Source organism: Hyperolius riggenbachi, chromosome 6 (genome assembly GCF_040937935.1).
Source record: "Hyperolius riggenbachi isolate aHypRig1 chromosome 6, aHypRig1.pri, whole genome shotgun sequence".
In the NCBI taxonomy this organism is placed as follows: domain Eukaryota; kingdom Metazoa; phylum Chordata; class Amphibia; order Anura; family Hyperoliidae; genus Hyperolius; species Hyperolius riggenbachi.
Window position 1 is genome coordinate 264,778,806 of NC_090651.1, and position 26,160 is coordinate 264,804,965.

At 46.4% G+C, this 26,160-nt stretch overlaps 1 protein-coding gene across 9 annotated transcripts in view; it reads left to right on the top strand.

Moving 5' to 3' along the window:
* The window catches only part of TTC12 (tetratricopeptide repeat domain 12), a 308,494-nt gene that overhangs the window by 165,174 nt on the left and 117,160 nt on the right, over positions 1 to 26,160 (top strand). The window lies entirely within an intron of this gene.

Genomic DNA, 26,160 nt, shown 5'->3' on the forward strand with positions numbered 1-26,160 from the left:
AACCTATACTGCGGGCACCCATACCTTGCTTTGGGGGGGGCGCAATTTTTACACCCTCGCCCTGGGTGCATTTTAGCCTAGAAACTGCACAGAATTTTAATAGAATTTTACACCAGTGCTCAGTGGCGTCGCTAGCGCTATTTTGGGGGGCCCTAGCGGACACCGCTGATATGCGGAAGTGACATCACTTCTGCATATTTGCGCCCGGCGCCCACTCTAACTGGTCAGGTCGCTGCTGGCTGCGAGGTGAGGGGCGCCTGTCACTCACTACCTAACGGGGGTCTCTGTCACTCACTATCTAACCTGGGGTCCCTGTCACTCACTATCAAATGGGGGTCCCTGCTGTCACTCACTACCTAACAGGGGTCCCTGCTGTTACTCACTACCTAACTGGGGTGCCAGTAATCAAAGAGACAATGCCCCGAAATAGATTAATTTCAATTATGCAACACCTTCGATTTGATGACAAGTCAACTCATACTGTGCTGAGTGATCTGGTTTGCATGTATTCCTGTATTGTCTTATTGCTGTATGTCACCCCTAAATATTGTCTGTAACCTAAATTAGTGTCCAGCGCTGCGTAATATGTTGGCGCTTTATAAATACAATAAATAATAATAATACCTCTCGCTGTGCAGTGTCTTTTGCAAGCGGAGGAAGTTCACACCGGACTTTATTCACCGTGCCCAACAGCATTGTTTTGCGCTGCATCAGTCTGTGCGACAGTGACAGTGAAGTAAAGAAATTGTCCGTCGTGGGTTTATATAAATATCATATGTATTATGGCAATGACAAACCTTAGCAGACTCCCATCCAGTGACTGACTATGCATTACCTTGTACTCATAGGCCTGGTGCACACCAGAGGAGTTTTTCTGAGCGTTTTGAGTTTTTAAATCTGCTGCTAATGTTATCCTATGTGTCTGTGCACTGTGTCTGAGCTGTTACCAGGCAGCAGCGAGCAGTTACCAGGCAGCAGCGAGCAGTTACCAGGCAGCAGCGAGCAGTTACCAGGCAGCAGCGAGCAGTTACCAGGCAGCAGCGATCAGTTATTAGGCAGCAGCGATCAGTTATTAGGCAGCAGCGAGCAGTTACCAGGCAGCAGCGAGCAGTTACCAGGCAGCAGCGAGCATTTACCAGGCAGCAGTGAGCATTTACCAGGCAGCAGTGAGCAGTTACCAGGCAGCAGTGAGCAGTTACCAGGCAGCAGTGAGCAGTTATTAGGCAGCAGCGAGCAGTTACCAGGCAGCAGCGAGCAGTTACCAGGCAGCAGCGAGCAGTTACCAGGCAGCAGCGAGCAGTTACCAGGCAGCAGCGAGCATTTACCAGGCAGCAGTGAGCATTTACCAGGCAGCAGTGAGCATTTACCAGGCAGCAGTGAGCATTTACCAGGCAGCAGTGAGCAGTTACCAGGCAGCAGTGAGCAGTTACCAGGCAGCAGTGAGCAGTTACCAGGCAGCAACAAGCAGTTACCAGGCAGCAGTGATCAGTTATTAGGCAGCAACGAGCATTTACCAGGCAGCAGTGAGCAGTTACCAGGCAGCAGGGAGCAGTTACCAGGCAGCAGGGAGCAGTTACCAGGCAGCAGGGAGCAGTTACCAGGCAGCAGTGATCAGTTATTAGGCAGCAGTGATCAGTTATTAGGCAGCAGTGATCAGTTATTAGGCAGCAGCGAGCAGTTACCAGGCAGCAGCGAGCAGTTACCAGGCAGCAGCGAGCAGTTACCAGGCAGCAGCGAGCAGTTACCAGGCAGCAGCGAGCAGTTACCAGGCAGCAACAAGCAATTACCAGGCAGCAGTGAGCATTTACCAGGCAGCAGTGAGCATTTACCAGGCAGCAGTGAGCAGTTACCAGGCAGCAGTGAGCAGTTACCAGGCAGCAGTGAGCAGTTACCAGGCAGCAGTGAGCAGTTACCAGGCAGCAGTGAGCAGTTACCAGGCAGCAACAAGCAGTTACCAGGCAGCAGTGATCAGTTATTAGGCAGCAACGAGCATTTACCAGGCAGCAGTGAGCAGTTACCAGGCAGCAGGGAGCAGTTACCAGGCAGCAGGGAGCAGTTACCAGGCAGCAGGGAGCAGTTACCAGGCAGCAGTGATCAGTTATTAGGCAGCAGTGATCAGTTATTAGGCAGCAGCGAGCAGTTACCAGGCAGCAGCGAGCAGTTACCAGGCAGCAGCGAGCAGTTACCAGGCAGCAGCGAGCAGTTACCAGGCAGCAACAAGCAATTACCAGGCAGCAGTGAGCAGTTACCAGGCAGCAGTGAGCAGTTACCAGGCAGGAATAAGCATTTACCAGGCTGCAGTGCTCAGTTACCAGGCAGCAGCGAGCAGTTGCCAGGCATCAGCAAGCAGATACCAGGCAGCAGTGATCAGTTATTAGGCAGCAACAAGCATTTACCAGGCAGCAGTGAGTGTCTGTGCACACTGGGGCAATGAGGTTTTGTAAAAAAAAACTATAGCATTACATTGGGAAGAGCTTTTAGAGGTTTCAAAGGACAGAATTCTCTGGTTGTGGGGGATGGGAGGTGGGCAAATAGTAACTTAGACCCAAGGTGATTTAGTTCAAGTAAACAAATGGAAATGTGCTTGTTTTCAGAACAAAAGAAAGAGAACAATGGAGTTGATAGCATGTTAAAAAACTCAGCAGGGGTGATACTAGGTGTGAGCTCCAGTGAATTAACGCAAATTTGCGCAGCCCTGGTAAATCTAGTGTTAAAGTGGAATATAACCCTGCATTTCAACTTTGCTCTAAAACATTATTTACAGTATATTATATGCAACCAGCATTTTTTTTTTACTAGACCAGCATTGGAAGGGTTACTCAGGGCTTTAAAGTTCCTGGAGATTTCTGCAGACGCATCCGAAGCTGAAATAGATACATTTTGTTTGCATAAATGTATCTAAGTGTTGAATGTGACTCATCTCTCTGACTGAGAAGGAGCTTGGAGGACAGCCAAAGTGTGTGTAACATTTATCAATAGATACATGTAACTAAATAGAATGTATCTATCTGAACTTCTGCATATCTCTCCATGGAACTTTAAACCTCTGTGTTTAACCCTTCCAATGCTGGTGTAGTAAAAAAAAATGCTTTTTGCATATAATATGCTGTAAATAATATTTTAGAGCAAAGTTGAAATGCAGGGTTATATTCCGCTTTAACACCCCCAGAGGAAGGTCAAGGTAGAGGGGCATAGAGGTGTGGGTAGGAGAAGAAAAGGAAATAGATCAGACCCTGTTGGGGCTTAAGGGGAGGCCCATAGTCTGGGAGGAAAAATGGAAACAGCGGAGAGGGGGGCCAAGCTGGAAAATGAGGGGGAGGGGTTGTATGGGCAGGAGGATACCCTTTCGGGTAATGAGTTAGTATTCTCTGTTGTGGATCTGTAAGCATTATGATGTAGTTGGTTATGATGGTGTTTGTATATCACTTTTTTACTGTCAAAAAATATAAATATTACTTTTGATAAATAAAGAATATATATAAAAAAAAATCCATGAAAAAAATTCATGGAAGTTCACTGCTGTTGTCCAGCCTTTGAGATTTTTAGCAAAACAGGCCTGGTTATTTTACACATGGTGATGCTACTGCTCTTTTTAACATACTGTTGCCATGATGAACTACAGCACAAGACACTGTGCCCACATTGTAGCTGTTATCACAGGTGCTACATCAGTAAGAAGGTGAGCAATGCAATATTTCAGGCTGTGTCTCATTTCCTAGAAAATAATGTATGTAGGGCAGATGAAACATTGCACAAACCGACCAATATTTTATAACCTGTTTCTTGGCACTTATTATAAAGAACATATAGGCGAACAAATGCTTTCTCTGTCTTTTTTTAGAAGCAGTAGAGTGTTGTACTGTGTTAGCCACTCGTAAAAGCAAGGAGTTTTGAATCAGGATGATACCATTTAGCCAATAAATGGTATCATCCTGATTCAAAACCCCTCTGTCTTATTTTAAAGGTTAAAGGGGAACTTCAGCCTAAACAAACATACTATCATCAAGTTACATTAGTTATGTTAATTAGAATAGATTATTAATATACACTCTTAACCACCCTGTTTTAAAAGAACAGGAAAATGTTTGTGATTCATAAGGGCTGCCATCTTTGTCATGGGGGCAGCCATCTTTTTGGTTGAAAGGAGGTGACAAGGAGCAGGAGACACAGTTCCAACTGTCCTGTGTCCTGATTACCCATCCCAGCTGCACACGCAAAATGTAAAAAAAAAAATTGCACCAAAACAGCAGAACGAGAACAACAACATCAGAAATCCCATCATGCTTTGCACAGCATCAGGGGAAAAAAGCCCGGGCAGTTTTCTTCTGTGCAGCTAAAAATGAGGCTTGTATAAGAGAAACAAAGTTCTGATGCTGTGAAACTGTTAAAGAAACACCAGGCCTTTTCAGTGCTGCTGAGTCGATTTTTAGTCCGGAGGTTCACTTTAAAGTTTGCTTTATTTCTTTCTCATTAAGAAACTAAAGAAGTAACACAGATTTTGTTATCAAAGTGACAAAGTTTGGTATTTTTAAAGTTTCTGAAATGTTAACTTTACTACTTCATTTAAAGTTAGGTCCATAAATATTTGGGCACAAACACAAGTTTTGTTATTTCACCCATTTTTTGAAACCTATTTAACCACTTACCGACCGCCCACTGCACAGCGGCGGCCGGAAAGTGGATCCCGCAAGGACCAGCTCATGCCCAGAGGCGGCGGTCCTTGTAGGGGCATGGGCGGAGTGATCGAGTCATCTGTGACGCGATCCTCCGCCGAGGACTGGCTCCGCCCCCCTCGTGCTGTAACCCAACGGCCGTTCGGAAGTGCCAGCGGGTTACTAGCACCCGGATCGCCGCATACAAAGTGTATAATACACTTTGTAATGTATACAAAGTGTATTATACAGGCTGCCTCCTGCCCTGGTGGTCCCAGTGTCCGAGGGACCACCAGGGCAGGCTGCACCCACCCTAGTCTGCACCCAAGCACACTGATTTCCCCCCCCCTGCCCCCTGATCGCCCACAGCACCCCTCAGACCCCCCCCTGCCCACCCCCCAGACCACTGTTTGCACCAAATCACCCCCCTAATCACCCATCAATCACTCCCTGTCACTATCTGTCAACGCTATTTTTTTTTAATTCCCTAAACTGCCCCCTGCTCCCTCCTGATCAACCCCCCCACCCCTCAGATTCTCCCCAGACCCCCCCCCCCCCTGTGTACTGTATGCATCTATCCCCCTGATCACCTGTCAATCACCTGTCAATAACCCATCAATCACCCCCTGTCACTGCCACCTATCAATCAGCCCCTATCCTGCCACTTGCGGGCAATCTGATCACCCACCCACACCAATAGATCGCCCGCAGATCCGACGTCAGATCACCTCCCAAGTGCAGTGTTTACATCTGTTCTCTACCCTAAACACCCACTAATTACCCATCAATCACCCCCTATCACCACCTGTCACTGTTACCCATCAGATCAGACCCTAATCTGCCCCTTGCGGGCACCCAATCACCCGCCTACACGCTCAGATTGCCCTCAGACCCCCCCTTATCAATTCACCAGTGCAATATTTACATCTGTTCTTCCCTGTAATAACCCACTGATCACCTGTCAATCACCTGTCAATCACCCATCAATCACCCCCTGTCACTGCTACCTATCAGATTAGACCCCTATCTGCCCCTAGGGCACTCAATCACCCGCCCACACCCTCAGAATGCCCTCAGACCCCAGCCCTGATCACCTCGCCAGTGCATTGCTTGCATCTTTTCCCTCCTCTAATCACACCTTGAGACACCCATCAATCACCTCCTCTCACCCCCTAGCACACCTACCCATCAGATCAGGCCATAATTTGCCCCATGTGGGCTCCTGATCACTCGGCCAAACCCTCAGATCCCCCTTAGACCCCCTTCCGATCACCTCCCCAGTGCATTGATTGCATCTATTTTCCCCTCTAACCACCCCCTGAGACACCCATCAATCACCTCCTGTCACCCCCCTAGCACTCCTATCCATCAGATTAGGCCCAATACAACCTGTCATCTAAAAGGCCACCCTGCTTATGACCGGTTCCACAAAATTCGCCCCCTCATAGACCACCTGTCATCAAAATTTGCAGATGCTTATACCCCTGAACAGTCATTTTAAGACATTTGGTTTCCAGACTACTCATGGTTTTGGGCCCGTAAAATGCCAGGGCGGTATAGGAACCCCACAAGTGACCCCATTTTAGAAAAAAAGACATCCCAAGCTATTCTGTTAGGTGTATGACAAGTTCATAGAAGATTTTATTTTTTGTCAAAAGTTAGCGGAAATTGATTTTTATTGTTTTTTTTTTTCACAAAGTGTCATTTTTCACTAACTTGTGACAAAAAATAAAATGGGGTCATTTGTGGGGTTCCTATACTGCCCTGGCATTTTAGGGGCCCTAAACCATGAGGAGTAGTCTTGAAACCAAATGTCGCAAAATGACCTGTGAAACCTAAAGGTACTCATTGGACTTTGGGCCCCTTAGCATACTTAGGGTGTAAAAAAGTGCCACACATGTAGTTGAAGTAGTATAATGTGTTTTGGGGTGTATTTTTACACATACCCATGCTGGGTGGGAGAAATATCTCTGTAAATGACAATTGTTTGATTTTTTTTTACACACAATTGTCCATTTACAGAGAGATTTCTCCCACCCAGCATGGGTATGTGTAAATATACACCCCAAAACACATTATACTACTACTCCAATGAGCACCTTTAGGCTTTACATGGGTGCTTACAATTTAGCACCCCCCAAAATGTCAGGACAGTAAACACATCCCACAAATGACCCCATTTTGGAAAGTAGACACTTCAAGGTATTCAGAGAGGGGCATGGTGAGTCCGTGGCAGATTTCATTTTTTTTGTCGCAAGTTAGAAGAAATGGAAACTTTTTTTTTTTTGTCACAAAGTGTCATTTTCCGCTTACTTGTGACAAAAAATATCTTCTATGAACTCACTATGCCTCTCAGTGAATACTTTGGGATGTCTTCTTTCCAAAATTGAGTCATTTGGGGGGTATTTATACTATCCTGGAATTCTAGCCCCTCATGAAACATGTCAGGTGGTCAGAAAAGTCAGAGATGCTAGAAAATGGGAAAATTCACTTTTTGCACCATAGTTTGTAAACGCTATAACTTTTACCCAAACCAATAAATATAGGCTGAATTGTTTTTTTTTTATCAAAAACATGTTTGTCCACATTTTTCGTGCTGCATGTATACAGAAATTTTACTTTATTTGAAAAATGTCAGCACAGAAAGTAAAAAAAATCATTTTTTTGACAAAATTCATGTCTTTTTTGATAAATATAGTAAAAAGTAAAAATCGCAGAAGCAATCAAATAGCACCAAAAGAAAGCGTTATTAGTGACAAGAAAAGGAGCCAAAATTCATTTAGGTGGTAGGTTGTACAAGCGAGCAATAAACCGTGAAAGCTGCAGTGGTCTGAATGGAAAAAAAGTGCCTGGTCCTTAAGGGGGGTAAAGCCCACGGTCCTCAAGTGGTTAAATGGCATTTATATAATGAATTTGGACACCAGCTTTAATTTGAGGGAATCAACATCCAAATGGGAGGAAAGTTTTAGGAATTGCAGCTCTTCAATATGTTTCACCCTTTTTTTTTACAGTGCACCCGAGCTGAAGCTCAGGCCCAAAATAAAATGATTTACCTAAGAAGAGGGAAGCCTCTGGATCCTGTAGAGCATTCTAATTGCCATTCAAACCATTCTCCAATCTTCCATCACCACTCATGGATCCCTCAAAGATTTCTGATAATGGCTCTGGGTTGCGCTCCTGTTCAAGCACGAGTGCGGGCATATTGTACATGCGTATCTGTGCTTGCGTGGATGCATCACAGTCTTGGTCATAACGAAAGAGGAGTGCAGCCTTGATCTTCTGAAGTGTCCCAACAACAGCAGGAGCGAGGAGGACCTGGGAAGCCTTAATAGGATCCAGAGGCCTTCCGCTTCTGAAGTATGTCCTTTTTGACCCCGGCTTCGGCTTGGTTTTACTTTAAAGAGCCTCACACCAACCTGCTGGCTTTCACTGGCTCGTGGGTCTTTCTTAAAAAGCATTCTGCTGTATAAAAAGAAAAAATGCAGGCAAGTGTATTAACCACTTGCCGACCGCCTACTTCATATTGTCGGCGGCAAAGTGGCAGCCCCAGGACCACGTAACGCAGATTGACGTCAGGTCCTAAGGCACTCTCTGGCCGGGGATCGCGCGCTGGGATGCGCGCGCATCCGCCGGCAATAGGCTCCGCCCACCCGCGACGTCAACCCGCCGGCCAATCGGAAGCGCTGGCGGGTTGTTAACCCGACGGTCGCCGGATAGGAAGCGTATAATACTGTAACGATCGGTGAAGCACAGAGAGGTCTGATTACCGGTGATCTGCAGTATCACAGGACATACAGACGTATACCAGATTATATGTGATCTGCAGTATCACCGATAATCCAATATACTAGCTAACCTCTGTTCACCTGAGTAGAGTGTTGTGATTGGTGCAACAGTAATACAGAGGACAAGCCTCAGTGCAGCAAGGAGGACTGCACAGATTCCTTCCGCAGATCTGAGCTCTCCAAGACGGGAGGAGTCAGACTGACAGTGGGAAGGGAAGTCCGAAAGTGACACTCAGGAGGAAGTGTCACCAACAGGACGGGGGAACCGCCTCCAATCGTGAGGTCGGTTCTCGAGGTCGGACAAGCCGGGTCGTATACAGACGGACAGATAAGTACAAATATCAGTAGGCAAAGACAGAGTCAGAGTACAGGCGGGGTTCAGCAACGGAGTATCACATATATCGGGGTACAAAATCAGGAGGCAGAGGCGGAGTCAAAGTACAGGCAGGGTTCAGCAACGGAGTATCAGATATATCGGGGTACAAAATCAGTAGGCAGAGGCGGAGTCAAAGTACAGGCAGGGTTCAGCAACAGGGTATCAGATATAACGAGGTACAAGGTCAGAGTTCAGGAGGATAGTCGAGGCAGGCAAAGGTCATAACAGAAAATCACAATCAAACTAGTACTTATGCTATCAACAGAATCTAGCTTAGTGTAGGATTACAGCTCCAGCTGGTCCCGGCACACTAACGGATCTGACTACGGATCTGGGTGCTCCCACATATGTGATCGCAACGCCAGACAAGCAACGAGTGAACAGCCAGCAGTATATATACACCTAGGTGTCCCCCAGCACCTCCCTGATTGCTGGACCAATGGGGAACGGAGCTAGAGTCAGCTGACCTGCCTGATCAGCTGACTCCCTCCTGGACGTCATAAAACTTGTCTGAGTGCACGCGCGCGCGTCACTCTAAACCTTGAGGGACTACGAGTCCCAGCCACAGCAGCCCCGCTCTGCGGTGTCTCCGCAGCGGGGACATGCGCGCTAACCGCCGCGTCCAATGCGGCGGTTTCACCACGCTCCGTCATGTGCTGCACGGAGACAGCCGCCTCATGATGCGAGGAGGCGGCTGCCTCTCCGTGCGAGTGGGCGCTGTGTGCGGAAGGAGCCGCCTGCCGCTGGCTCATGGCGGCGGCTCCTCCGCGCTTTCTCACAGTACCCCCCCCCGAGGAGTGGACTCCGGACAGCTCCTTCCAGGTTTTTCTGGATGTACAGCATGAAATTCTCTCACTAACTCGTCCGCATGCATGCGGTTCCCAGATACCCATTGCCTCTCCTCAATGCCGTACCCCTTCCAATGTACGAGATACTGCACCGAGTTTTGTACAGTACGTGAGTCTATGATCTTCTCCACCTCATACTCGGGTTGGGCATCGACTAAGACAGGAGGAGGAGGAGGAGTGGGGCCCACCTGGACTGCGGGTTTGAGAAGTGATACGTGGAAGGACCTCACTCCACGCATGCTGGTGGGAAGATCAACGGTATATGTGACATCGTTGATCTTCCTAGTAACTGGGAATGGACCCACGAACCTGGGACCAAGTTTGTCAGAGGGTTGTTTCAGGGTCAGGTGACGGGTTGACACCCAAACCAAATCTCCTGGTTGGAATTTCCACTCTAACGAGCGTCTCTTGTCAGCCTGACCTTTCTGACTCTGAAATGCTTTAACGAGATTATTCTTGATGGTCCACCACATGTCCTTAAACGACCTTTGCCACGCCTCCAAGGCTGGGAACGGAGTGGCCGCAACTGGCAATGGGGAGAATTTAGGCAGTTTACCTGTCACAATCTGAAATGGACAGAAACCTGAGGACGAACTCTTTAAGTTATTGTGGGCAAATTCTGCATAAGGTAAATATTTAACCCAATCACTCTGTGCCTCGGCAACGTAGCATCTCAGAAATTGCTCTAACGATTGGTTGACCCTCTCCGTCTGACAAAGGCTGCAAAGTACCCACAGATGCCAGCCGGGAGGGCTTGCTTTTCGCGCACACCGCACATTCCCTGACAAACTCTTTGCAGTCAGCGGCTAGCGAAGGCCACCATGCACATCTGGCCACGAGATCTTGCGTTCTAGACGCTCCAGGATGTCCCGCGTTCTTATGAGAGTGGATCATCTCCAAGATCTGGAGACGGAATGGTAACGGAACAAATAATACCCCGTCTGGTTTCCCTTCCGGGATATCCTGCTGAAAAGGACTCAAGGTCTCTTTCCAGTCCTCCCAAGTCTCGGTGGCGGCTAACACCACACTTCGTGGGACAATGGTCTTGGGAACAGAGGGCTGTGCTGTCTCCGGCTCAAAACACCTAGAGAGTGCGTCTGCCTTGGTATTCTTACTACCTGGCGTATACGTGATCAAAAATGTAAATCTCGAGAAAAATAGCGACCATCGAGCCTGCCTTGGGCTTAACCTTTTAGCCCCCTCGATGTATTCCAGGTTTTTGTGGTCGGTATAAACCGTGATAGTGTGCTCAGCTCCCACTAGCCAATGACGCCACTCTTCGAAGGCCAATTTGATGGCTAGGAGCTCCCTGTTGCCTATGTCGTAGTTTCTCTCTGCCGGAGAGAACCTTCGGGAAAAATAGGCACACGGGTGTAGTCTACCCTGGAGACCAGAACGCTGGGAAAGCACAGCCCCACCCCGATCTCCGAGGCGTCTACCTTAACAATAAACGGAAAAGAAGTGTCCACGTGTCTGAGTATGGGTGCTGAGCAGAACAACCCCTTTAACTTAGAAAAAGCCTGTAAGGCCTCGGGAGACCAATGAGTGGTGTCTGCCCCTTTTTTAGTAAGGCTAGTGAGAGGGGCGACTACTGTGGAGTACCCCTTAATAAACCTTCTATAATAGTTCGCAAACCCCAAGAACCGTTGCAATGATTTTAACCCCACCGGCTGCGGCCACTCCAGGACCGCGGAGACCTTGGCAGGGTCCATAGACAGACCTGAGGTGGAGATTATATACCCCAGAAAGGCAACCGACGTGACCTCAAAAATACATTTCTCGAGTTTGGCGTATAACAGATTCTGCCTCAGTTTGTCTAATACCATCCTGACATGGGTTCTGTGTTCCGGGAGGTTGTTAGAAAAAATGAGAATGTCGTCTAGATAGACTAAAACGAACTTTCCCAACACCTCCCGAAAAACCTCATTGATGAGTTCCTGGAAGACGGCCGGGGCATTACACAAACCGAAGGGCATCACCCTATACTCGTAGTGCCCATCAGGGGTATTGAAGGCCGTCTTCCATTCATCGCCCTTCCTTATACGCACCAGGTTGTATGCCCCCCGTAAATCCAGTTTTGAAAATATCCTAGCCTCAGTGACCTGTGTGAACAAATCGTCTATGAGTGGTAACGGGTAGCGATTCTTCACTGTGATTTTATTGAGGCCACGATAATCGATGCAAGGCCGTAAACCCCCGTCTTTCTTTTTAACAAAAAAGAAGCCTGCCCCAGCGGGTGACCGGGACGGCCTGATGAAGCCCTTTGCCAAGTTCTCACGGATGTACTCCTGCATGGCAAGTTTCTCGGGGCCAGATAAGTTATATAAATGGCCTCGAGGAGGCATACAACCGGAACGAAGGTCAATGGGACAGTCAAATGGGCGATGCGGGGGTAATTTATCCACGGCCTTGGGACAAAACACATCGGCATAATCTGAGTATTGTTCCGGTATACCTCCCACCTGTACCTTAGACCTAATGTCAGTCTCCCCAAACACTGCTGGAAACAATGAGGTGACCATGCTGTCAACTGTCCTGTGGCCCAGTCTATCTGCGGGGAATGAACCTGCAACCAAAGCATGCCTAGGATAATAGTGGAGGCGGACATGTGTAAAACAAAAAATTGTAACTGCTCCCCGTGCAATACCCCTATGGTGAGCTTCACAAGCGGAGTCTGTGACAGGGGACGATTCCGCTGCAAAGGGGAATCGTCAACTGCCGTGACCTGAATGGGGGGTCTCACGGGAGTGAGTGGTAGACCCAACTCCTGAGCAAACTCAAAGTTCATAAAGTTAGCCGCTGAGCCGGAGTCAATAAAAGCTTCAGTGGCAACAGACTTATCATCCCATGTGACCGTACAAGGGAGAAGTAATTTTTTCTCTTTAAGGGGTGAGGTTTGTGTGCCTAGGGTGTCACCCCCCACTACTCCTAGGCAGACCCGTTTCCCGCCCTGTTGGGGCAGTTTCGCACCCTATGTCCTGCCTCTGCACAGTATAGGCACAGTTGTTCCGTCATCCTCCGCCTTCGCTCCACCTGGGTCAGTTTTGATCGACCAATTTGCATCGGCTCTGGTGGAGGCAAGGCCGGAAAGGGTGAGACAGGCGGAGATGCTGTTACAGAGGATGCAGCAACCGGTGCCGCATACGAAGTCACCCTGACACGGTGACTGCCCCTGGCCTGCCTCTGATGGTGTAGCCTGCGATCTACTCGAATGGCCGATGATATGGCCTCATCAACTGTCTTGGGCTCGGGTACGGTTAACATTAAGTCGGAGACCTCCTCCGTCAACCCAGACAAAAAATAATCCATTAGGGCGAAGTTATCAAATCTAGAGGTGACTGACCACCTACGGAACTCCGCCGCATAATCCTCGACCGAACCTCTGCCTTGCCGCAAAAGTTTGAGCTTCCGCTCTGAGGACGCAGCAAGGTCAGGGTCGTCGTAGATTATGGCCATGGCCTTAAATAATTCCTCTACCGAGGTCAGAGCGGTATCGGTAGGAGGCAGGTTATATGCCCAGGACTGGGAGTCCCCAGTCAACAAAGTTTTAATAAAGATGACCCGTTGGGTCTCAGTCCCCGAGGATCGGGGTCTCAACTCGAAATACGACAACACTCTACTCCTGAAATTCCGGAAGTCAGACTTGTGGCCGGAAAATTTATCAGGTACAGGCATACGTATGTCATCACTATGAGGGGATCGCACTGAATCAACTGACGTCTGGAGGGTTTTCACAGAGCCTGATAGAGCATCGATTAAGGCTTTGTGCTGGCCCAGTGCTTGATGAATGTTATCCACCGAAGTGGCAAGCACAGTCAGAGGATCAGCGCGTGATTCCATCGGTTTTGTGGTCTGGCGTTCTGTAACGATCGGTGAAGCACAGAGAGGTCTGATTACCGGTGATCTGCAGTATCACAGGAAATACAGACGTATACCAGATTATATGTGATCTGCAGTATCACCGATAATCCAATATACTAGCTAACCTCTGTTCACCTGAGTAGAGTGTTGTGATTGGTGCAACAGTAATACAGAGGACAAGCCTCAGTGCAGCAAGGAGGACTGCACAGATTCCTTCCGCAGATCTGAGCTCTCCAAGACGGGAGGAGTCAGACTGACAGTGGGAAGGGAAGTCCGAAAGTGGCACTCAGGAGGAAGTGTCACCAACAGGACGGGGGAACCGCCTCCAATCGTGAGGTCGGTTCTCGAGGTCGGACAAGCCGGGTCGTATACAGACGGACAGATAAGTACAAATATCAGTAGGCAAAGACAGAGTCAGAGTACAGGCGGGGTTCAGCAACGGAGTATCAGATATATCGGGGTACAAAATCAGGAGGCAGAGGCGGAGTCAAAGTACAGGCAGGGTTCAGCAACGGAGTATCAGATATATCGGGGTACAAAATCAGTAGGCAGAGGCGGAGTCAAAGTACAGGCAGGGTTCAGCAACAGGGTATCAGATATAACGAGGTACAAGGTCAGAGTTCAGGAGGATAGTCGAGGCAGGCAAAGGTCATAACAGAAAATCACAATCAAACTAGTACTTAAGCTATCAACAGAATCTAGCTTAGTGTAGGATTACAGCTCCAGCTGGTCCCGGCACACTAACGGATCTGACTACGGATCTGGGTGCTCCCACATATGTGATCGCAACGCCAGACAAGCAACGAGTGAACAGCCAGCAGTATATATACATCTAGGTGTCCCCCAGCACCTCCCTGATTGCTGGACCAATGGGGAACGGAGCTAGAGTCAGCTGACCTGCCTGATCAGCTGACTCCCTCCTGGACGTCATAAAACTTGTCTGAGTGCGCGCACGCGCGTCACTCTAAACCTTGAGGGACTACGAGTCCCAGCCACAGCAGCCCCGCTCTGCGGTGTCTCCGCAGCGGGGACATGCGCGCTAACCGCCGCGTCCAATGCGGCGGTTTCACCACGCTTCGTCATGTGCTGCACGGAGACAGCCGCCTCATGATGCGAGGAGGCGGCTGCCTCTCCGTGCGAGTGGGCGCTGTGTGCGGAAGGAGCCGCCTGCCGCTGGCTCATGGCGGCGGCTCCTCCGCGCTTTCTCACAGTACCCCCCCCCCCCCCCGAGGAGTGGACTCCGGACAGCTCCTTCCAAGTTTTTCTGGATGTACAGCATGAAATTCTCTCACTAACTCGTCCGCATGCACGCGGTTCCCAGGTACCCATTGCCTCTCCTCAATGCCGTACCCCTTCCAATGTACGAGATACTGCACCGAGTTTTGTACAGTACGTGAGTCTATGATCTTCTCCACCTCATACTCGGGTTGGGCATCGACTAAGACAGGAGGAGGAGGAGGAGTGGGGCCCACCTAGACTGCGGGTTTGAGAAGTGATACGTGGAAGGACCTCACTCCACGCATGCTGGTGGGAAGATCAACGGTATATGTGACATCGTTGATCTTCCTAGTAACTGGGAATGGACCCACGAACCTGGGACCAAGTTTGTCAGAGGTTGTTTCAGGGTCAGGTGACAGGTTGACACCCAAACCAAATCTCCTGGTTGGAATTTCCACTCTAACGAGCGTCTCTTGTCAGCCTGACCTTTCTGACTCTGAAATGCTTTAACGAGATTATTCTTGATGGTCCACCACATGTCCTTAAACGACCTTTGCCACGCCTCCAAGGCTGGGAACGGAGTGGCCGCAACTGGCAATGGGGAGAATTTAGGCAGTTTACCTGTCACAATCTGAAATGGACAGAAACCTGAGGACGAACTCTTTAAGTTATTGTGGGCAAATTCTGCATAAGGTAAATATTTAACCCAATCACTCTGTGCCTCGGCAACGTAGCATCTCAGAAATTGCTCTAACGATTGGTTGACCCTCTCCGTCTGACAAAGGCTGCAAAGTACCCACAGATGCCAGCCGGGAGGGCTTGCTTTTCGCGCACACCGCACATTCCCTGACAAACTCTTTGCAGTCAGCGGCTAGCGAAGGCCTGATCAGCTGACTCCCTCCTGGACGTCATAAAACTTGTCTGAGTGCGCGCGCGCGCGTCACTCTAAACCTTGAGGGACTACGAGTCCCAGCCACAGCAGCCCCGCTCTGCGGTGTCTCCGCAGCGGGGACATGCGCGCTAACCGCCGCGTCCAATGCGGCGGTTTCACCACGCTCCGTCATGTGCTGCACGGAGACAGCCGCCTCATGATGCGAGGAGGCGGCTGCCTCTCCGTGCAAGTGGGCGCTGTGTGCGGAAGGAGCCGCCTGCCGCTGGCTCATGGCGGCGGCTCCTCCGCGCTTTCTCACAAATACGCTTTGTAATGTTTACAAAGTGTATTATACAGGCTGCCTCCTGCCCTGGTGGTCCCAGTGTCCGAGGGACCACCAGGGCAGGCTGCAGCCACCCTAGTCTGCACCCAAACACACTGATCTGCCCCCTGATCGCCCACAGTACCCCTTAGACCCCCCCTGCCCACCCCCCAGACCACCGTTTGCACACAATCACCCCCCTAATCACCCATCAATCACTCCCTGTCACTATCTGTCAACGCTATTTTTTTTTTTTAGTCCCTAAACTTCCCCCTGCTCCCTCCTGATCACCCCCCCCCCACCCCTCAGATTCTCCCCAGACCCCCCCAGCCCCCCCCCCCCCTGTGTACTGTATGCATCTATCCCCCCTGATCACCTGTCAATCACCTGTCAATCACCTGTCAATCACCCGTCAATCACCCCCTGTCACTGCCACCCATCAATCAGCCCCTAACCTGCCCCTTGCGGGCAATCTGATCACCCACCCACACCAATAGATCGCCCGCAGATCCGACATCAGATCACCTCCCAAATCCATTGTTTACATCTATTCTCTCCTCTAAACACCCACTAATTACCCATCAATCACCCATCAATCACCCCCTATCACCACCTGTCACTGTTACCCATCAGATTAGACCCTTGCGGGCACCCAATCACCCGCCCACACGCTCAGATTGCCCTCAAACCCCCCCTTATCGATTCGCCAGTGCATTATTTACATCTGTTCTTCCCTGTAATAACCCACTGATCACCTGTCAATCACCCCCTGTCACTGCCACCCATCAATCACCCCCTGTCACTGCCACCCATCAATCAGCCCCTAACCTGCCCCTTGCGGGCAATCTGATCACCCACCCACACCAATAGATCGCCCGCAGATCCGACATCAGATCACCTCCCAAGTGCAGTGTTTACATCTCTTCTCTCCTCTAAACACCCACTAATTACCCATCAATCACCCCCTATCACCACCTGTCACTGTTACCCATCAGATTAGACCCTAATCTGCCCCTTGCGGGCACCCAATCACCCGCCCACACGCTCAGATTGCCCTCAGACCCCCGCCTTATCAATTCGCCAGTGCAATATTTACATCTGTTATTCCCTGTAATAACCCACTGATCACCTGTCAATCACCCATCAATCACCCCCTGTCACTGCCACCCATCAATCACCCCCTGTCACTGCCACCCATCAATCAGCCCCTAACCTGCCCCTTGCGGGCAATCTGATCACCCACCCACACCAATAGATCGCCCGCAGATCCGACATCAGATCACCTCCCAAGTGCAGTGTTTACATCTCTTCTCTCCTCTAAACACCCACTAATTACCCATCAATCACCCCCTATCACCACCTGTCACTGTTACCCATCAGATTAGACCCTAATCTGCCCCTTGCAGGCACCCAATCACCCACCCACACCTCAGAACGCCCTCAGATGCCAGCCCTGATCACCTCGCTAGTGCATTGCTTGCATCTATTTCCCCCCTCTAATCACACCTTGAGACACCCATAAATCACCTCCTGTCACCCCCTAGCACACCTACCCATCAGATCAGGCCCTAATTTGCCCCGTGTGGGCTCCTGATCACTCGGCCAAACCCTCAGATCCCCCTCAGACCCCCTTCCGATCACCTCCACAGTGCATTGATTGCATCTATTTTCCCCTCTAACCGCCCCCTGAGACACCCATCAATCACCTCCTGTCACCCCCCTAGCACTCCTATCCATCAGATCAGGCCCAATACATCCTGTCATCTAAGAGGCCACCCTGCTTATGACCGTTTCCACAAAATTTGCCCCCTCATAGACCACCTGTCATCAAAATTTGCAGATGCTTATACCCCTGAACAGTCATTTTGAGAAATTTGGTTTCCAGACTACTCACAGTTTTGGGCCCGTAAAATGCCAGGGCAGTATAGGAACCCCACAAGTGACCCCATTTTAGAAAGAAGACACACCAAGGTATTCTGTTAGGTGTATGATGAGTTCATAGAAGATTTTATTTTTTGTCAAAAGTTAGCAGAAATTGGATTTTTATTGTTTTTTTCACAAAGTGTCATTTTTCACTAACTTGTGACAAAAAATAAAATCTTCTATGAACTCACCATACCCCTAACGGAATACCTTGGGGTGTCTTCTTTCTAAAATGGGGTCACTTGTGGGGTTCCTATACTGCCCTGGCATTTTAGGGGCCCTAAACCGTGGGGAGTAGTCTAGAAAACAAATGCCTCAAAATGACCTGTGAATAGGACGTTGGGCCCCTTAGCGCACCTAGGCTGCAAAAAAGTGTCACACATGTAGTATCGCCATACTCAGGAGAAGTAGTATAATGTGTTTTGTGGTGTATTTTTACACATACCCATGCTGGGTGGGAGAAATCTCTCTGTAAATGGACAATTGTGTGTAAAAAAAAATTAAAAATGTGTCATTTACAGAGATATTTCTCCCACCCAGGATGGTTATATGTAAAAATACACCACAAAACACATTATACTACTTCTTCTGAGTACGGCGATACCACATGTGTGACACTTTTTTGCAGCCTAACTGTGCTAAGGGGCCCAAAGTCCAATGAGTACCTTTAGGATTTTACAAGTCGATTTTGAAACATTTGGGTTTAAGACTACTCCTCACGGTTTAGGGCCCCTAAAATGCCAGGGCAGTATTGGAACTCCACAAATGACCCCATTCTAGAAAGAAGACACCCCAAGGTATTCTGTTAGGTGTATGATGAGTTCATAGAAGATTTTATTTTTTGTCAAAAGTTAGCAGAAATTGGATTTTTATTGTTTTTTTCACAAAGTGTCATTTTTCACTAACTTGTGACAAAAAATAAAATCTTCTATGAACTCACCATACCCCTCACGGAATACCTTGGGGTGTCTTCTTTCTAAAATGGGGTCACTTGTGGGGTTCCTATACTGCCCTGGCATTTTAGGGGCCCTAAACCGTGAGGAGTAGTCTAGAATCCAAATGCCTCAAAATGACCTGTGAATAGGACGTTAGGCCCCTTAGCGCACCTAGGTTGCAAAAAAGTGTCACACATGTGGTATCGCCGTACTCAGAAGAAGTAGTGTAATGTGTTTTGGGGTGTATTTTTATACATACCCATGCTGGGTGGGAGAAATCTCTCTGTAAATGGACAATTGTGTGTAAAAAAAATCAAATAATTGTCATTTACAGAGATATTTCTCCCACCTAGCATCTGTATGTGTAAAAATACACCCCAAAACACATTATACTACTTCTCCTGAGTACGGCGGTACCACATGTGTGGCACGTTTTTGCACCCTCAAAGTCCAATGAATACCTTTAGGATTTCACAGGTCATTTTGCGACATTTGGTTTCAAGACTACTCCTCACGGTTTAGGGCCCCTAAAATGCCAGGGCAGTATAGGAACCCCACAAATGACCCCATTTTAGAAAGAAGACACCCCAAGGTATTCCGTTAGGGGTATGGTGAGTTCATAGAAGATTTTATTTTTGTCACAAGTTAGCGGAAAATGACACTTTGTGCAAAAAAACAATTAAAATCAATTTCCGCTAACTTGTGACAAAAAAAAAAAAATCTTCTATGAACTCACCATACTCCTAATGGAATACCTTGGGGTGTCTTCTTTCTAAAATGGGGTAATTTGTGGGATTCCTATACTGTCCTGGCATTTTAGGGGCCCTAAACCGTGAGGAGCAGTCTTGAAACGAAATTTCTCAAAATGACCTGTGGAATCCTAAAGGTACTCATTGGACTTTGGGCCCCTTAGCGCAGTTAGGGTGCAAAAAAGTGCCACACATGTGGTATCGCCGTACTCAGGAGAAGTAGTATAATGTGTTTTGTGGTGTATTTTTCCACATACCCATGCTGAGTGGGAGAAATATCTCTATAAATTGACAATTGTGTGTAAAGAAAATAAAAAAATTGTCATTTACGGAGATATTTCTCCCACCCAGCATGGTTATGTGTAAAAATACACCCCAAAACACATTATACTACTTCTCCTGAGTACGGCAATACCACGTGTGGCACTTTTTTGCAGCCTAACTGCGCTAAGGGGCCCAAAGTCCAATGAGCATCTTTAGGCTTTACAGGGGTGCTTACAATTAGGCACCCCCCAAAATGCCAGGACAGTGAACACACCCCACAAATGACCCCATTTTGGAAAGTAGACACTTCAAGGTATTTAGAGAGGAGCATAGTGAGTCCGTGGCAGATTTCATTTTTTTTTGTCACAAGTTAGAAGAAATGGAAACTTTTTTTTTTCTGTCACAAAGTGTCATTTTCCGCTAACTTGTGACAAAAAATAAAATCTTCAATGAACTCACCATGCCTCTCACTGAATACTTTGGGATGTCTTCTTTCCAAAATGGGGTCATTTGGGGGGTATTTGTAATATCCTGGAATTTTAGCCCCTCATGAAACCTGACAGGTGCGCAGAAAAGTCAGAGATGCTTGAAAATGGGAAAATTCACTTTTTGCACCATAGTTTGTAAACGCTATAACTTTTACCCAATCCAATAAATATACACTGAATGTTTTTTTTTTTATCAAAGACATGTAGCAGAATAACTTTCGCGCTCAAATGTATAGGAAATTTTACTTTATTTGAAAAATGTCAGCACAGAAAGTTAAAAAAGTCATTTGTTTGACAAAATTCATGTCTTTTTTGATGAATATAATAAAAAGTAAAACTCGCAGCAGCAATCAAATAGCACCAAAAGAAAGCTGTATTAGTGACAAGAAAAGGAGGTAAAATTCATTTAGGTGGTAGGTTGTATGACTGAGCAATAAACCGTGAAAGCTGCAGTGGTCCAAATGGAAAAAAAGGCTCTGGTCCTTAAGGGGTTTTATGACTGCAGTCCTTAAGTGGTTAATGTTCACAGTAACATAACCTCAAGTTATAGGAGACTAAGTACTACACCAGGCTTTTCTCAAAGGTAATCCAAATAAGATTTAACACACAAAAAAAAAAACAGGAGCCTTTTCCTACAATGTTTCTATGGTGGAAACACAAACTGAACTTAGGATGGAGGGGCGGACGGGCCTTTTATAATGTCCTTGTGACTGTCTTTAGTTTTTTCATGATCAGTGGCTTTCTTGGCAGATGCGGCCGCAGAGTTGTTACATGTATCCGCACACACTATGGCTTTAATTAATTCAGCTAGGAGAGACGTTTAGCTGAAAACCTGGAAGGGCGACCTGACCTCCAAGGCCAAATTCTGCTCCATCCCCTTTCATGGGAAATTACTGTTTGGGTTAGAGCTAGATAATGTGTTATCCCAATTGGCAGAGAAAGGGAAACAATATCCAAATAAAAAAGAAATTGTTGAAGGTGAAAATTAATTTTGCCAACCGTAAATAGGGTGAAAGCCAAGCCAAACCTCTCAAAATAAGTGGTTCTTCCTGAGAGGTAGAGGAGGGTTTTTTGGGGGTAAAACAGGCCACCCAAAAGAAAGCAAATGACAACTTACCGGAAGGGGCAAGGCTTTGTTATTTTGTGTCAGAATAGGAAAAGTTAAATCCCAATCCTTTTGTGTTAAACATTGTGAAAGAACGATATCACCTACAATTTTTGGTTTCGACCTCCCTGCCTCCTAAAAGTTTATAAACAGGTTCCCCAGGGATCCAGAGAGGGCAAGAGGCCTAGACTCTGAGATTCATTGTTGTATGTTACAAAGGTTAATTATCCCTGTACCCAAGAAATAGGAATTTCAGGGGTACTATTCACATGTTTTTCTGGTCAAAAATGTAACAGGAGATTACCGATTTATTACAGAAGTTCAGAATGTAGAGCATTTACTCAATTCGGTGTCTTCTTCAAAGATGCATATCTGCGTATTCCGATACCTAAAGTACACAAGAAGTTCCTAAGGTTTACAATAAAGTCGTGCAAAGGACCCAATATTGCCAGTTTTGGGTCCTGCCATTCGGCATTGCATCAGCACCCCATATTTTTACTAATGTTTTACCGGAGGTGATAAAATCACTAAGTCTGCAGGGAGTTGCAATTATTCCCTACTTTGACGACCTGCTAATTTATGCACAGACAGAGAAGTTAGTTCAGGCTCACAGGGATCTGACATTAAAATTATTAAGGCAGGTGGGTTGGCTGCTGAACCATTAAAAGTCAGCATTGTTTCTAACTCGGGTAACAACATTTCTGGGAGATAAGTAGACTCAATCCAGAAGAGATTTTTTGTAACAATGCAAGATCCAGAAATTACAGGACACAATTTGTCAATTGTGCATAGCTCAGCAGAGTTCCCCAAGAATGATCATGAAGGTCCTGGGGTTTCTCACAGCTTCACTCCCAGCACAGAATGGGCGCAGTTACACAGTCGGCCATTACAGACTTGGCTATTGCTGTATTGGGACAAGTCCCAACTAACGTTGAACTTTTTAACATGTCTACCAGTAACGGTAAAATAATCGCTGACATGATGGACAGAGTCAGACACCTTGGTTCAGGGAAGAATATGGAGTCAAGAGGAACCAGTAAAGATTAACACAGACACCAGTGCCGGGAGGGGGGGGGGGTCTGTTTAGGACAGCATCTGCAAGGCTAAATGTCAGCAACTCTCCGGTCCTGGTCATCAACCTTCAGGTAGTTGACAGTTGTGCAGGAAAGTCTTCTAGGTCTTCAAAATGTTGTTCTAGGCAGACATGCCTGATTTATTCAGACAATGCCATTGCAGTGGTCTAACTAACTAGCAGGGAGGAACTCTCCAATGTTGAGGACCCAGTGCACGGCAATCCTATTGTCAAAATCAAACTTCAGGTAGTCGACAGTTGTGCAGGAAAGTCTTCTAGGTCTTCAAAATGTTGTTCTAGGCAGACATGCCTGATTTATTCAGGTAGTTGACAGTTGTGCAGGAAAGTCTTCTAGGTCTTCAAAATGTTGTTCTAGGCAGACATGCCTGATTTATTCAGACAATGCCATTGCAGTGGTCTAACTAACTAGCAGGGAGGAACTCTCCAATGTTGAGGACCCAGTGCACGGCAATCCTATTGTCAAAAACCTGAGTGGTTCTTGCTTTTTTCATGATTGCTAACTCAGTAAAGGACCAGCCTTTAAAGCCTTGCTATCATATAAATCTGGCATAGCGAGGTCTGAACCCTCTATAACAGTAATTATAGATTGACGGTATACCTTGAAATGAATCAGAGCACTCAGTATATGATTTTATATAAAAAATTGTATTTTCTTATCATACAGCATTTATACAAAATATGAACAACTCCAAGTAGTGTTTCCTTCTAACAGTATTCCATCTTATCAAGGCTTTATAGCCAAGCAATCATCAGTCTTCCAAGTGCATTCAAAAAAGTATGTAATAGTTGTGTTATGTAGAATAAGATCAATAGTAGTCTCATCTGTATTAATGGCTGTGTATCTAGTAGCTGTGTAAAACTTGTAGTAATCTTCTTAAAGAAATGACATAAAAAATAGCTTCTAAAAAAAAACATCTTAACAGAACTTAATGCTGAAGACTTAAAGTAAATCACCAGAATATTAAGCATATTACCCCTTCTTTGTCATCTCTTCAGCATCGAGAATCACGTGTGGGAAGGTAGCTTCTGTCTCGTGTGTCTTCTCAGGAGATTGGTAGGCTAGTGCAAACTATGAGCTTTCAGCTCTTACTTTTATAGTGACTGCCTAATCTGGAATATCCCTAAATCCCAGGTTCTGATTGGCTAAAACGTCCGTGCGTAACTCGCTATCTTTGTTTTGAATACTGTAAATAGCGGACATTTAAAATAACCATGACATTTTTGTTTATAAATTCCTTAAAGGACCAGTGTCACGAAAATCTTAGAATTTAAAATACATGTAAACACATACAAATAAGAAGCATGTTTCCTCCAGAGTAAAATGAGCCATAAATTACTTTTCTCCTATGTTGCTGTCACTTACAGTAAGTAGTAGAAATCTGACATTACCAACAGGTATTGGGCTACTCCATCTCTCCATGGGGGATTCTCAGCATGGCCTTTATCCTGTAAAAAGACACTCCCTGAAAAAAGATTTAAACAATGATGCTGGCCAGCCTCTGTGCTCACTGTACACTTTTTTGACAGTTGGACAGAGAAACTGACTTCACTAAGTGCTTTTGAAAATAGAGAAAAAACCCTGAGAATCCCCCATGAGGAGATGGACTAGTCCAAAACCTGTTGGTTCTGTCAGATTTCTACTACTTTCTATAAGTGACAGCAACATAGGAGAAAAGTAACTTATGGCTCATTTTACTCTGGAAGAAACGTACTTCTTTTCTGTATATATTTACATATATTTAACATTTTAAGATTTTCGTGACAGTGGTCCTTTAATTACCGTATCTTGTGGGAATTAACGTCATTTGGAATGTTTATACATTCTGACATTTGATATTGGGTCATTTCTGATGCAGTTAATTAAAAATGGACGTCACCAGCCATCTTGTCTGCTGGTTGACTTATTTGCCCCAGACATTTAAACTTTCAAACATTAAACAATGTCATTCATGACGCATTTCTGATAATGTGTCCTTCTGCTAATTAGTTTGGAATGTGTCTGTCCTTTTTCAAAAATAAAATTGGTCAGGTTGACCCAGTAAAAAGTCTACAGCAATTAGATGCTTATTGAGGTACACAGGGCATCTAATATACTCATTTAAAGGAATACTTAAATCACGTAAAAAAAATGACTTTTACTCACCTGGGGCTCCCCTCAGCCCCCTAAAAGCTGAACGGTGCCCTCGGCGTGCCCCTCCGATGCGCCTGGTCTCGCCGGCTGTGAACGCGGCTGATTATCCGCGTCCCCGGACGCAATAGGATTATAGAGGGCACTATCAACGCCTGTCGGCCGGTGACGGCCGAACCGGAAGTGGCCGCCGGCGAGACCAGGTGCATCGGAGGGACACGGCGAGGGCACCATTCAGCTGCAGGGGGCCGAGGGGAGCCCCAGGTGAGTAAAAGTCATTTTTTTACGTGACTTAAGTATTCCTTTAAGTATAAAGTTTATTATATAATTCTTCTTACAACAATTAATCATATAAGACATAATTGCACATTAAAATTTAATAATATAAAATCAAGTTCTATATATTTGCCTTTCTTATGAAGAAATAAATATAATAATTTCACCGGCAGATGTCAGCATTTCATCATGTAAATAACAAGCCGTATTAATAATAATTTTATAAGACTATGAAACCACCAGGTGGCATAATTGTCCTAAATATGGGACAACCTTGCAACGTTCATTATTTAAATTCCAGAATGTTTCATAGTCAAAAAATGGCATTATATTCTTGCTAATATGCGTCTCAATTGTGTTACTAGCAGAATCCATCTTTAAACGTAATTCTAAGTAATAAATTCTATTAAATGTAATTATAGGGTTTAACAATAATTATTTCTTTCTTTAGAAGGACTGTATTGATTAGTAATATCTTTCTGCAATATAAAATGGCAACAGCGTTTCTTACGACAATCGTATACAAATTTTACATAGAATATTAAAACTTAAAACATACAAATATGACAGCTTTTCCTGCATAAATAAACCGCTAGAATTCTGACACTATCTTGGGCAGAGACAAAGGTTTCTTCAATTGCAGCAGTTCACATGAAGCACCCGTTAAATTGGGAGGCAGACTATTTAAGCCTCCACATACTAGACCAGGTGGAAGGGGAACTCCATCCTAAGGTCTTCCGTCTGTTATTAGAGAGGTTTGGTTTTCCAGATATATACCTTTTCACTTCTCCACAAAAGACAAAGCTGGAACTCTTCACAGGACTTCCACTTTATTGGGGATGGATGCTCTGAGCCTACCTAGCCAATGCACTAACCCCCCCCCCCCATCTCCATCCCACGTGTTGCGGGAGATCCAAAGGAAGTAAGTCCTGATCTCCAGTGAGGCCTAAGAGGCCATGGTTTGCAGATATTTTACACTTGGCAGAGCAGCCCCCACCCCCCTTTTCTCGTCCCAAGAGACAGGATCTACTTCTGCAGGGCCCTCTTTTTAATCCCAATCCGGGTTTACTCAAACCGGCGATTTGGATCCTAAAAGGATGATTCTGAAAAGGAAGGGTCTTTAAAACTCTAAAAGCTTGTCGTAAGCCAGTTAAAGGACATCCGAGGTGAATATAAACTAATGAGGAAAACAATTGTATCCATCCCCTTTCTCCTAAAAATGACTTATCTTTAGATATCCCACAGTTTTATTTTATATTTAAATCT